Here is a 12255-nt window from a genome sequence, read left to right on the forward strand (position 1 = left end):
ATCTCCAGGAGACTGTTGCTAGGTAAGAACCCCTACAGTCCTGGTAATGGAGACATCCCCAGGATACTGTTGCTAGGTAAGAACCCCTACAGTCCTGGTGGTGGAGACATCCCCAGGATACTGTTGCTAGGTAAGAACCCCTACAGTCCTGATGGTGGAGACATCCCCAGGATACTGTTGCTAGGTAAGAACCCCTACAGTCCTGGTGGTGGAGACATTCCCAGGATACTGTTGCTAGGTAAGAACCCCTACAGTCCTGATGGTGGAGACATCCCCAGGATACTGTTGCTAGGTAAGAACCCCTACAGTCCTGGTAGTGGAGACATCCCCAGGAGACTGTTGCTAGGTAAGAACCCCTACAGTCCTGGTGGTGGAGACATCTCCAGGATACTGTTGCTAGGTAAGAACCCCTACAGTCCTGGTAGTGGAGACATCCCCAGGATACTGTTGCTAGGTAAGAACCCCTACAGTCCTGATGGTGGATACATCCCCAGGATACTGTTGCTAGGTAAGAACCCTAACCCCTACAGTCCTGATGGTGGATACATCCCCAGGATACTGTTGCTAGGTAAGAACCCCTATGGTGGTGGAGACATCCCCAGGATACTGTTGCTAGGTAAGAACCCCTATGGTGGTGGAGACATCCCCAGGATACTGTTGCTAGGTAAGAACCCTAACCCCTCTACAGTCCTGGTGGTGGAGACATCCCCAGGATACTGTTGCTAGGTAAGAACCCCTACAGTCCTGGTGGTGGAGACATTCCCAGGATACTGTTGCTAGGTAAGAACCCCTACAGTCCTGGTGGTGGATACATCCCCAGGATACTGTTGCTAGGTAAGAACCCCTACAGTCCTGATGGTGGAGACATCCCCAGGATACTGTTGCTAGGTAAGAACCCCTACAGTCCTGGTGGTGGAGACACCTCCAGGATACTGTTGCTAGGTAAGAACCCCTACAGTCCTGGTAGTGGAGACATTCCCAGGATACTGTTGCTAGGTAAGAACCCCTACAGTCCTGGTAGTGGAGACATCCCCAGGAGACTGTTGCTAGGTAAGAACCCCTACAGTCCTGGTGGTGGAGACATCCCCAGGATACTGTTGCTATGTAAGAACCCTAACCCCTCTACAGTCCTGGTGGTGGAGACATCCCCAGGATACTGTTGCTAGGTAAGAACCCTAACCCCTCTACAGTCCTGGTAGTGGAGACATCCCCAGGATACTGTTGCTAGGTAAGAACCCCTACAGTCCTGGTAGTGGAGACATTCCCAGGAGACTGTTGCTAGGTAAGAACCCCTACAGTACTGATGGTGGAGACATCCCCAGGATACTGTTGCTAGGTAAGAACCCCTACAGTCCTGGTGGTGGAGACATCCTCAGGATACTGTTGCTAGGTAAGAACCCTAACCCCTACAGTCCTGATGGTGGAGACATTCCCAGGATACTGTTGCTAGGTAAGAACCCCTACAGTCCTGGTGGTGGATACATCCCCAGGATACTGTTGCTAGGTAAGAACCCCTATAGTCCTGATGGTGGAGACATTCCCAGGATACTGTTGCTAGGTAAGAACCCCTACAGTCCTGATGGTGGAGACATTCCCAGGATACTGTTGCTAGGTAAGAACCCCTACAGTCCTGGTGGTGGAGACATCCCCAGGATACTGTTGCTAGGTAAGAACCCTAACCCCTACAGTCCTGATGGTGGAGACATTCCCAGGATACTGTTGCTAGGTAAGGACCCCTACAGTCCTGGTGGTGGAGACATCCCCAGGAGACTGTTGCTAGGTAAGAACCCCTACAGTCCTGGTGGTGGAGACATTCCCAGGATACTGTTGCTAGGTAAGAACCCCTACAGTCCTGGTGGTGGAGACATCTCCAGGAGACTGTTGCTAGGTAAGAACCCCTACAGTCCTGGTAATGGAGACATCCCCAGGATACTGTTGCTAGGTAAGAACCCCTACAGTCCTGGTGGTGGAGACATCCCCAGGATACTGTTGCTAGGTAAGAACCCCTACAGTCCTGATGGTGGAGACATCCCCAGGATACTGTTGCTAGGTAAGAACCCCTACAGTCCTGGTGGTGGAGACATCTCCAGGATACTGTTGCTAGGTAAGAACCCTAACCCCTACAGTCCTGGTGGTGGAGACATCTCCAGGATACTGTTGCTAGGTAAGAACCCCTACAGTCCTGGTGGTGGAGACATCCCCAGGATACTGTTGCTAGGTAAGAACCCCTACAGTCCTGGTGGTGGAGACATCTCCAGGATACTGTTGCTAGGTAAGAACCCCTACAGTCCTGGTAGTGGAGACATCCCCAGGATACTGTTGCTAGGTAAGAACCCCTACAGTCCTGATGGTGGATACATCCCCAGGATACTGTTGCTAGGTAAGAACCCTAACCCCTACAGTCCTGATGGTGGATACATCCCCAGGATACTGTTGCTAGGTAAGAACCCCTATGGTGGTGGAGACATCCCCAGGATACTGTTGCTAGGTAAGAACCCCTATGGTGGTGGAGACATCCCCAGGATACTGTTGCTAGGTAAGAACCCTAACCCCTCTACAGTCCTGGTGGTGGAGACATCCCCAGGATACTGTTGCTAGGTAAGAACCCCTACAGTCCTGGTGGTGGAGACATTCCCAGGATACTGTTGCTAGGTAAGAACCCCTACAGTCCTGGTGGTGGATACATCCCCAGGATACTGTTGCTAGGTAAGAACCCCTACAGTCCTGATGGTGGAGACATCCCCAGGATACTGTTGCTAGGTAAGAACCCCTACAGTCCTGGTGGTGGAGACACCTCCAGGATACTGTTGCTAGGTAAGAACCCCTACAGTCCTGGTAGTGGAGACATTCCCAGGATACTGTTGCTAGGTAAGAACCCCTACAGTCCTGGTAGTGGAGACATCCCCAGGAGACTGTTGCTATGTAAGAACCCTAACCCCTCTACAGTCCTGGTGGTGGAGACATCCCCAGGATACTGTTGCTAGGTAAGAACCCTAACCCCTCTACAGTCCTGGTAGTGGAGACATCCCCAGGATACTGTTGCTAGGTAAGAACCCCTACAGTCCTGGTAGTGGAGACATTCCCAGGAGACTGTTGCTAGGTAAGAACCCCTACAGTACTGATGGTGGAGACATCCCCAGGATACTGTTGCTAGGTAAGAACCCCTACAGTCCTGGTGGTGGAGACATCCTCAGGATACTGTTGCTAGGTAAGAACCCTAACCCCTACAGTCCTGATGGTGGAGACATTCCCAGGATACTGTTGCTAGGTAAGAACCCCTACAGTCCTGGTGGTGGATACATCCCCAGGATACTGTTGCTAGGTAAGAACCCCTATAGTCCTGATGGTGGAGACATTCCCAGGATACTGTTGCTAGGTAAGAACCCCTACAGTCCTGATGGTGGAGACATTCCCAGGATACTGTTGCTAGGTAAGAACCCCTACAGTCCTGGTGGTGGAGACATCCCCAGGATACTGTTGCTAGGTAAGAACCCTAACCCCTACAGTCCTGATGGTGGAGACATTCCCAGGATACTGTTGCTAGGTAAGGACCCCTACAGTCCTGGTGGTGGAGACATCCCCAGGAGACTGTTGCTAGGTAAGAACCCCTACAGTCCTGGTGGTGGAGACATTCCCAGGATACTGTTGCTAGGTAAGAACCCCTACAGTCCTGGTGGTGGAGACATCTCCAGGAGACTGTTGCTAGGTAAGAACCCCTACAGTCCTGGTAATGGAGACATCCCCAGGATACTGTTGCTAGGTAAGAACCCCTACAGTCCTGGTGGTGGAGACATCCCCAGGATACTGTTGCTAGGTAAGAACCCCTACAGTCCTGATGGTGGAGACATCCCCAGGATACTGTTGCTAGGTAAGAACCCCTACAGTCCTGGTGGTGGAGACATTCCCAGGATACTGTTGCTAGGTAAGAACCCCTACAGTCCTGATGGTGGAGACATCCCCAGGATACTGTTGCTAGGTAAGAACCCCTACAGTCCTGGTAGTGGAGACATCCCCAGGAGACTGTTGCTAGGTAAGAACCCCTACAGTCCTGGTGGTGGAGACATCTCCAGGATACTGTTGCTAGGTAAGAACCCCTACAGTCCTGGTAGTGGAGACATCCCCAGGATACTGTTGCTAGGTAAGAACCCCTACAGTCCTGATGGTGGATACATCCCCAGGATACTGTTGCTAGGTAAGAACCCTAACCCCTACAGTCCTGATGGTGGATACATCCCCAGGATACTGTTGCTAGGTAAGAACCCCTATGGTGGTGGAGACATCCCCAGGATACTGTTGCTAGGTAAGAACCCCTATGGTGGTGGAGACATCCCCAGGATACTGTTGCTAGGTAAGAACCCTAACCCCTCTACAGTCCTGGTGGTGGAGACATCCCCAGGATACTGTTGCTAGGTAAGAACCCCTACAGTCCTGGTGGTGGAGACATTCCCAGGATACTGTTGCTAGGTAAGAACCCCTACAGTCCTGGTGGTGGATACATCCCCAGGATACTGTTGCTAGGTAAGAACCCCTACAGTCCTGATGGTGGAGACATCCCCAGGATACTGTTGCTAGGTAAGAACCCCTACAGTCCTGGTGGTGGAGACACCTCCAGGATACTGTTGCTAGGTAAGAACCCCTACAGTCCTGGTAGTGGAGACATTCCCAGGATACTGTTGCTAGGTAAGAACCCCTACAGTCCTGGTAGTGGAGACATCCCCAGGAGACTGTTGCTAGGTAAGAACCCCTACAGTCCTGGTGGTGGAGACATCCCCAGGATACTGTTGCTATGTAAGAACCCTAACCCCTCTACAGTCCTGGTGGTGGAGACATCCCCAGGATACTGTTGCTAGGTAAGAACCCTAACCCCTCTACAGTCCTGGTAGTGGAGACATCCCCAGGATACTGTTGCTAGGTAAGAACCCCTACAGTCCTGGTAGTGGAGACATTCCCAGGAGACTGTTGCTAGGTAAGAACCCCTACAGTACTGATGGTGGAGACATCCCCAGGATACTGTTGCTAGGTAAGAACCCCTACAGTCCTGGTGGTGGAGACATCCTCAGGATACTGTTGCTAGGTAAGAACCCTAACCCCTACAGTCCTGATGGTGGAGACATTCCCAGGATACTGTTGCTAGGTAAGAACCCCTACAGTCCTGGTGGTGGATACATCCCCAGGATACTGTTGCTAGGTAAGAACCCCTATAGTCCTGATGGTGGAGACATTCCCAGGATACTGTTGCTAGGTAAGAACCCCTACAGTCCTGATGGTGGAGACATTCCCAGGATACTGTTGCTAGGTAAGAACCCCTACAGTCCTGGTGGTGGAGACATCCCCAGGATACTGTTGCTAGGTAAGAACCCTAACCCCTACAGTCCTGATGGTGGAGACATTCCCAGGATACTGTTGCTAGGTAAGGACCCCTACAGTCCTGGTGGTGGAGACATCCCCAGGAGACTGTTGCTAGGTAAGAACCCCTACAGTCCTGGTGGTGGAGACATTCCCAGGATACTGTTGCTAGGTAAGAACCCCTACAGTCCTGGTGGTGGAGACATCTCCAGGAGACTGTTGCTAGGTAAGAACCCCTACAGTCCTGGTAATGGAGACATCCCCAGGATACTGTTGCTAGGTAAGAACCCCTACAGTCCTGGTGGTGGAGACATCCCCAGGATACTGTTGCTAGGTAAGAACCCCTACAGTCCTGATGGTGGAGACATCCCCAGGATACTGTTGCTAGGTAAGAACCCCTACAGTCCTGGTGGTGGAGACATCTCCAGGATACTGTTGCTAGGTAAGAACCCTAACCCCTACAGTCCTGGTGGTGGAGACATCTCCAGGATACTGTTGCTAGGTAAGAACCCCTACAGTCCTGGTGGTGGAGACATCCCCAGGATACTGTTGCTAGGTAAGAACCCCTACAGTCCTGGTGGTGGAGACATCTCCAGGATACTGTTGCTAGGTAAGAACCCCTACAGTCCTGGTAGTGGAGACATCCCCAGGATACTGTTGCTAGGTAAGAACCCCTACAGTCCTGATGGTGGATACATCCCCAGGATACTGTTGCTAGGTAAGAACCCTAACCCCTACAGTCCTGATGGTGGATACATCCCCAGGATACTGTTGCTAGGTAAGAACCCCTATGGTGGTGGAGACATCCCCAGGATACTGTTGCTAGGTAAGAACCCCTATGGTGGTGGAGACATCCCCAGGATACTGTTGCTAGGTAAGAACCCTAACCCCTCTACAGTCCTGGTGGTGGAGACATCCCCAGGATACTGTTGCTAGGTAAGAACCCCTACAGTCCTGGTGGTGGAGACATTCCCAGGATACTGTTGCTAGGTAAGAACCCCTACAGTCCTGGTGGTGGATACATCCCCAGGATACTGTTGCTAGGTAAGAACCCCTACAGTCCTGATGGTGGAGACATCCCCAGGATACTGTTGCTAGGTAAGAACCCCTACAGTCCTGGTGGTGGAGACACCTCCAGGATACTGTTGCTAGGTAAGAACCCCTACAGTCCTGGTAGTGGAGACATTCCCAGGATACTGTTGCTAGGTAAGAACCCCTACAGTCCTGGTAGTGGAGACATCCCCAGGAGACTGTTGCTAGGTAAGAACCCCTACAGTCCTGGTGGTGGAGACATCCCCAGGATACTGTTGCTATGTAAGAACCCTAACCCCTCTACAGTCCTGGTGGTGGAGACATCCCCAGGATACTGTTGCTAGGTAAGAACCCTAACCCCTCTACAGTCCTGGTAGTGGAGACATCCCCAGGATACTGTTGCTAGGTAAGAACCCCTACAGTCCTGGTAGTGGAGACATTCCCAGGAGACTGTTGCTAGGTAAGAACCCCTACAGTACTGATGGTGGAGACATCCCCAGGATACTGTTGCTAGGTAAGAACCCCTACAGTCCTGGTGGTGGAGACATCCTCAGGATACTGTTGCTAGGTAAGAACCCTAACCCCTACAGTCCTGATGGTGGAGACATTCCCAGGATACTGTTGCTAGGTAAGAACCCCTACAGTCCTGGTGGTGGATACATCCCCAGGATACTGTTGCTAGGTAAGAACCCCTATAGTCCTGATGGTGGAGACATTCCCAGGATACTGTTGCTAGGTAAGAACCCCTACAGTCCTGATGGTGGAGACATTCCCAGGATACTGTTGCTAGGTAAGAACCCCTACAGTCCTGGTGGTGGAGACATCCCCAGGATACTGTTGCTAGGTAAGAACCCTAACCCCTACAGTCCTGATGGTGGAGACATTCCCAGGATACTGTTGCTAGGTAAGGACCCCTACAGTCCTGGTGGTGGAGACATCCCCAGGAGACTGTTGCTAGGTAAGAACCCCTACAGTCCTGGTGGTGGAGACATTCCCAGGATACTGTTGCTAGGTAAGAACCCCTACAGTCCTGGTGGTGGAGACATCTCCAGGAGACTGTTGCTAGGTAAGAACCCCTACAGTCCTGGTAATGGAGACATCCCCAGGATACTGTTGCTAGGTAAGAACCCCTACAGTCCTGGTGGTGGAGACATCCCCAGGATACTGTTGCTAGGTAAGAACCCCTACAGTCCTGATGGTGGAGACATCCCCAGGATACTGTTGCTAGGTAAGAACCCCTACAGTCCTGGTGGTGGAGACATCTCCAGGATACTGTTGCTAGGTAAGAACCCTAACCCCTACAGTCCTGGTGGTGGAGACATCTCCAGGATACTGTTGCTAGGTAAGAACCCCTACAGTCCTGGTGGTGGAGACATCCCCAGGATACTGTTGCTAGGTAAGAACCCCTACAGTCCTGATGGTGGAGACATCCCCAGGATACTGTTGCTAGGTAAGAACCCCTACAGTCCTGGTGGTGGAGACATCCCCAGGATACTGTTGCTAGGTAAGAACCCCTACAGTCCTGGTGGTGGAGACATCCCCAGGATACTGTTGCTAGGTAAGAACCCCTACAGTCCTGGTGGTGGAGACATCCCCAGGATACTGTTGCTAGGTAAGAACCCCTACAGTCCTGGTGGTGGAGACATTCCCAGGATACTGTTGCTAGGTAAGAACCCCTACAGTCCTGATGGTGGAGACATCCCCAGGATACTGTTGCTAGGTAAGAACCCCTACAGTCCTGGTAGTGGAGACATCCCCAGGAGACTGTTGCTAGGTAAGAACCCCTACAGTCCTGGTGGTGGAGACATCTCCAGGATACTGTTGCTAGGTAAGAACCCCTACAGTCCTGGTAGTGGAGACATCCCCAGGATACTGTTGCTAGGTAAGAACCCCTACAGTCCTGATGGTGGATACATCCCCAGGATACTGTTGCTAGGTAAGAACCCTAACCCCTACAGTCCTGATGGTGGATACATCCCCAGGATACTGTTGCTAGGTAAGAACCCCTATGGTGGTGGAGACATCCCCAGGATACTGTTGCTAGGTAAGAACCCCTATGGTGGTGGAGACATCCCCAGGATACTGTTGCTAGGTAAGAACCCTAACCCCTCTACAGTCCTGGTGGTGGAGACATCCCCAGGATACTGTTGCTAGGTAAGAACCCCTACAGTCCTGGTGGTGGAGACATTCCCAGGATACTGTTGCTAGGTAAGAACCCCTACAGTCCTGGTGGTGGATACATCCCCAGGATACTGTTGCTAGGTAAGAACCCCTACAGTCCTGATGGTGGAGACATCCCCAGGATACTGTTGCTAGGTAAGAACCCCTACAGTCCTGGTGTTGGAGACACCTCCAGGATACTGTTGCTAGGTAAGAACCCCTACAGTCCTGGTAGTGGAGACATTCCCAGGATACTGTTGCTAGGTAAGAACCCCTACAGTCCTGGTAGTGGAGACATCCCCAGGAGACTGTTGCTAGGTAAGAACCCCTACAGTCCTGGTGGTGGAGACATCCCCAGGATACTGTTGCTATGTAAGAACCCTAACCCCTCTACAGTCCTGGTGGTGGAGACATCCCCAGGATACTGTTGCTAGGTAAGAACCCTAACCCCTCTACAGTCCTGGTAGTGGAGACATCCCCAGGATACTGTTGCTAGGTAGGAACCCCTACAGTCCTGGTAGTGGAGACATCCCCAGGATACTGTTGCTAGGTAGGAACCCCTACAGTCCTGGTAGTGGAGACATTCCCAGGATACTGTTGCTAGGTAAGAACCCCTACAGTCCTGGTGGTGGAGACATCCCCAGGATACTGTTGCTAGGTAAGAACCCTAACCCCTACAGTCCTGATGGTGGAGACATTCCCAGGATACTGTTGCTAGGTAAGGACCCCTACAGTCCTGGTGGTGGAGACATCCCCAGGAGACTGTTGCTAGGTAAGAACCCCTACAGTCCTGGTGGTGGAGACATTCCCAGGATACTGTTGCTAGGTAAGAACCCCTACAGTCCTGGTGGTGGAGACATCTCCAGGAGACTGTTGCTAGGTAAGAACCCCTACAGTCCTGGTAATGGAGACATCCCCAGGATACTGTTGCTAGGTAAGAACCCCTACAGTCCTGGTGGTGGAGACATCCCCAGGATACTGTTGCTAGGTAAGAACCCCTACAGTCCTGATGGTGGAGACATCCCCAGGATACTGTTGCTAGGTAAGAACCCCTACAGTCCTGGTGGTGGAGACATCTCCAGGATACTGTTGCTAGGTAAGAACCCTAACCCCTACAGTCCTGGTGGTGGAGACATCTCCAGGATACTGTTGCTAGGTAAGAACCCCTACAGTCCTGGTGGTGGAGACATCCCCAGGATACTGTTGCTAGGTAAGAACCCCTACAGTCCTGGTGGTGGAGACATCTCCAGGATACTGTTGCTAGGTAAGAACCCCTACAGTCCTGGTAGTGGAGACATCCCCAGGATACTGTTGCTAGGTAAGAACCCCTACAGTCCTGATGGTGGATACATCCCCAGGATACTGTTGCTAGGTAAGAACCCTAACCCCTACAGTCCTGATGGTGGATACATCCCCAGGATACTGTTGCTAGGTAAGAACCCCTATGGTGGTGGAGACATCCCCAGGATACTGTTGCTAGGTAAGAACCCCTATGGTGGTGGAGACATCCCCAGGATACTGTTGCTAGGTAAGAACCCTAACCCCTCTACAGTCCTGGTGGTGGAGACATCCCCAGGATACTGTTGCTAGGTAAGAACCCCTACAGTCCTGGTGGTGGAGACATTCCCAGGATACTGTTGCTAGGTAAGAACCCCTACAGTCCTGGTGGTGGATACATCCCCAGGATACTGTTGCTAGGTAAGAACCCCTACAGTCCTGATGGTGGAGACATCCCCAGGATACTGTTGCTAGGTAAGAACCCCTACAGTCCTGGTGGTGGAGACACCTCCAGGATACTGTTGCTAGGTAAGAACCCCTACAGTCCTGGTAGTGGAGACATTCCCAGGATACTGTTGCTAGGTAAGAACCCCTACAGTCCTGGTAGTGGAGACATCCCCAGGAGACTGTTGCTAGGTAAGAACCCCTACAGTCCTGGTGGTGGAGACATCCCCAGGATACTGTTGCTATGTAAGAACCCTAACCCCTCTACAGTCCTGGTGGTGGAGACATCCCCAGGATACTGTTGCTAGGTAAGAACCCTAACCCCTCTACAGTCCTGGTAGTGGAGACATTCCCAGGATACTGTTGCTAGGTAAGAACCCCTACAGTCCTGGTAGTGGAGACATTCCCAGGATACTGTTGCTAGGTAAGAACCCCTATAGTCCTGATGGTGGAGACATTCCCAGGATACTGTTGCTAGGTAAGAACCCCTACAGTCCTGATGGTGGAGACATTCCCAGGATACTGTTGCTAGGTAAGAACCCCTACAGTCCTGGTGGTGGTGACATCCCCAGGATACTGTTGCTAGGTAAGAACCCTAACCCCTACAGTCCTGATGGTGGAGACATTCCCAGGATACTGTTGCTAGGTAAGGACCCCTACAGTCCTGGTGGTGGAGACATCCCCAGGAGACTGTTGCTAGGTAAGAACCCCTACAGTCCTGGTGGTGGAGACATTCCCAGGATACTGTTGCTAGGTAAGAACCCCTACAGTCCTGGTGGTGGAGACATCTCCAGGAGACTGTTGCTAGGTAAGAACCCCTACAGTCCTGGTAATGGAGACATCCCCAGGATACTGTTGCTAGGTAAGAACCCCTACAGTCCTGGTGGTGGAGACATCCCCAGGATACTGTTGCTAGGTAAGAACCCCTACAGTCCTGATGGTGGAGACATCCCCAGGATACTGTTGCTAGGTAAGAACCCCTACAGTCCTGGTGGTGGAGACATCTCCAGGATACTGTTGCTAGGTAAGAACCCTAACCCCTACAGTCCTGGTGGTGGAGACATCTCCAGGATACTGTTGCTAGGTAAGAACCCCTACAGTCCTGGTGGTGGAGACATCCCCAGGATACTGTTGCTAGGTAAGAACCCCTACAGTCCTGATGGTGGAGACATCCCCAGGATACTGTTGCTAGGTAAGAACCCCTACAGTCCTGGTGGTGGAGACATCCCCAGGATACTGTTGCTAGGTAAGAACCCCTACAGTCCTGGTGGTGGAGACATCCCCAGGATACTGTTGCTAGGTAAGAACCCCTACAGTCCTGGTGGTGGAGACATCCCCAGGATACTGTTGCTAGGTAAGAACCCCTACAGTCCTGGTGGTGGAGACATTCCCAGGATACTGTTGCTAGGTAAGAACCCCTACAGTCCTGATGGTGGAGACATCCCCAGGATACTGTTGCTAGGTAAGAACCCCTACAGTCCTGGTAGTGGAGACATCCCCAGGAGACTGTTGCTAGGTAAGAACCCCTACAGTCCTGGTGGTGGAGACATCTCCAGGATACTGTTGCTAGGTAAGAACCCCTACAGTCCTGGTAGTGGAGACATCCCCAGGATACTGTTGCTAGGTAAGAACCCCTACAGTCCTGATGGTGGATACATCCCCAGGATACTGTTGCTAGGTAAGAACCCTAACCCCTACAGTCCTGATGGTGGATACATCCCCAGGATACTGTTGCTAGGTAAGAACCCCTATGGTGGTGGAGACATCCCCAGGATACTGTTGCTAGGTAAGAACCCCTATGGTGGTGGAGACATCCCCAGGATACTGTTGCTAGGTAAGAACCCTAACCCCTCTACAGTCCTGGTGGTGGAGACATCCCCAGGATACTGTTGCTAGGTAAGAACCCCTACAGTCCTGGTGGTGGAGACATTCCCAGGATACTGTTGCTAGGTAAGAACCCCTACAGTCCTGGTGGTGGATACATCCCCAGGATAC

At 52.0% G+C, this 12255-nt stretch overlaps 1 protein-coding gene across 1 annotated transcript in view; it reads left to right on the plus strand.

Annotated features, from left to right (window-relative positions):
• txndc12 (thioredoxin domain containing 12 (endoplasmic reticulum)) overlaps positions 1-12255 on the plus strand; it is a 32059-nt gene that overhangs the window by 17906 nt on the left and 1898 nt on the right. The window lies entirely within an intron of this gene.

Source organism: Salvelinus fontinalis, chromosome 26 (assembly GCF_029448725.1).
Source record: "Salvelinus fontinalis isolate EN_2023a chromosome 26, ASM2944872v1, whole genome shotgun sequence".
Lineage (NCBI taxonomy): Eukaryota > Metazoa > Chordata > Actinopteri > Salmoniformes > Salmonidae > Salvelinus > Salvelinus fontinalis.